Source organism: Leptonychotes weddellii, chromosome 7, assembly GCF_054177405.1.
Source record: "Leptonychotes weddellii isolate Sample4059 chromosome 7, ASM5417740v2, whole genome shotgun sequence".
NCBI classification, from domain to species: domain Eukaryota; kingdom Metazoa; phylum Chordata; class Mammalia; order Carnivora; family Phocidae; genus Leptonychotes; species Leptonychotes weddellii.
The window spans coordinates 109864423-109866585 of record NC_138375.1 but is presented as its reverse complement, the minus strand read 5'-3'; the positions used below and the strand labels follow the sequence as shown (position 1 = coordinate 109866585).

Genomic DNA, 2163 nt, shown 5'->3' with positions numbered 1-2163 from the left:
GTCCCGCCAGAGCCCCACCCCAGCCCAACGGTAGTGTAGAGCTCCCTCCCTCTTCCGGCTGGTGTAGAATAGCCAATAGTGTAGTGCGGTGTGCTTTTCCGTGGGGGCGGGTGGGCGGGGGGCTCCGCGCAGCCGTCCGTCCTTGAATCCGCCCGCGGCGGCCCGTGCTGTGTTTTGTGCTGTGTCCTCGCGCTGCGGCGACCCCCTCCCCGGTACTGACTCCTAGAAGTGCTTCTCTTCGCATAGTCACGTAGCTTTCCCACTCAGTCCCCTTCCTGTGTCTCACGCAAGTTTTATACTCTAATATTTATATGGCTTTTTTTCTTTGAAAAAAACAATTAAAAGGTTTCTTCTGAAAGGTTGAACGGTTCTGTGTAAGGGATGGAGGCTGCTGGCATGTGTGGATGAAGCGGCGAGCTAAGCGGAGTGTGCTGGAGGAAGGGCGCGAGCGCCAGGCAATGACTGTGTGCGCGCCCTGGTTTTGTGTCGTTGCTCGTGAGTCTGTGTCCGTCAGGTGTGGCTGTGGATGCTTGCGGTACTGTTGGGCAAACGTAACAGAGTCCAAGTGACGGTGATCGGTCGCCCGTCGTGTGTCATCGGCTTCTGGGTCTGTTGTGGAGGCGGGCGTTTCGGAGCGCAGTGTGGGTGTGTGGCGTTTGCGTGCTCGCGCCGTCTCCCGTACGGTCCCCGGGCCCCGGCGCCGGTCTGCCGGCGGAAGAGGACGCTCCGGGGCGCGGGCGGGAGCGTGTTGGCGCCGGCTGGAAAGGCTGGAAGCCGGGAGGGGGACATTTCCTCAGTTCCCGCCTCTTCCCTGCTAAAATGAACAGCCCGAGCGCCCTTGTGGGCTTCTCCGGAGGAGGGTGGATTCTCCTCTGCCCATTCCCCGCCAGCCCCGCTGCCTAGTGAGTTTGGGAACACTATGGGGGTGGGAGGGCATGCCGGAGGCGGTTCTCCAAAGGCCCAGTCAATAATAGCCTGCGCCTCAGTTTACCCATCTGGAATTCACCTTCCCACTCCCTGCAGCAAAGCCAAGGAAATCGGAAGGTTCATCCCTGACACTGGGGAGGGGGCCGTGGTATCGAGGGGATTGAAAAGTGTGCAGGAAATGAGATTGCCCGCAGACCCAGGTCGTCCTCCCTCCTTCCCTTCCCCCCTCCCCCTGCTTTTCCATTCACTCTTCAGTTAGTCGTCCTCCCCTCCCCTCCTCCTCTGCCTGCTTCCTTGAAGCACAGTGGGATTCGAGGTTGCTGCAGCCAGAGGAGCTGCAGGAAGTACAGAGGAGGGGAGAAGGCGGAGCGGAAGGGCAGAAACACAGACCCACTGGGGTTATCTGGGAGGGGGGGCGGTCAGTGAGGGGATGCCTAACCGCACGGTGGCAGGAGGCTGTCTCTGGGCTTCCTCTGCGCATCGTCTCAAGAGCCGGGTCACATGTTCTGCCAGCTCCCCGAAGCCTGTCGTCATGGAAACCAAGCCTTCCAACTAGGCATCTGGAGGCGACTCTCTTGCGTGGGAGGAAGGGCGGTGTGCGCGGTTCGCGATGGAAGCAGGGTTTTGTTTCTGCGAGCCAGGCTGCAGAGGGCGGGGCGCTGGCTGCCTGGGTTCTATTCCGGGCCGGCACAGACTGGCAGAGCGCGTGAGCAGCTGTGGTTGGTCCCCTAATTGGTATGTGCGCCTGTAAAGCTCTGAGCCAGAAACGCGTGGCCTCCGGTGGGAAGGAGGCAGGCAGCCCACCCCCACAGCCCCCACCGAGATGGGGAGCCAGCTGCCCAGGCTCCAGGGCTATTTAAAAGGCTTTTATTTCCAGGTCTAGAGCCTGTCCAAATGGTTTTGTGGTCCTCTTCGGGCCTCTGCTCTCTGTTCTGAGTCTGCTCAGCGTGAGGAGGTGGGGGGCCAAGCCCCCAGGCAGCAACGCAGAGGCAGGGGTGGGGCACAACTGTGGCCCCATTTCTTTAGGGCCCACAAATGCAAGGGCAGAAGCCGAAGCAGGGTGTTTGGCACACCTACGATAGGCACCTTCAACTTTTTGACACTGATTTGTCAGGTCAAACAGGGCTTTGGAAAACAGCTTCAACTCACAGAGGAGGCGGTAAGGTGGTACTGTTTCAATGCTTTATTAACAGTTGGAAACAAACCCAATACACTGGAGGTGATGACATCCCAGAA

General features: G+C 59.6%; 1 long non-coding RNA gene across 1 annotated transcript; it reads right to left on the bottom strand.

Moving 5' to 3' along the window:
- Positions 1 to 67: 67 nt before the first annotated feature.
- On the bottom strand, positions 68 to 1506 carry LOC145722734 (uncharacterized). Its single transcript, XR_014147222.1, has 2 exons — positions 1367 to 1506; positions 68 to 767 (listed from the first exon to the last, which is right to left on the bottom strand). It is a non-coding gene; the product is annotated as an uncharacterized LOC145722734 (long non-coding RNA).
- Between the last annotated feature and the right edge of the window lie 657 nt (positions 1507 to 2163).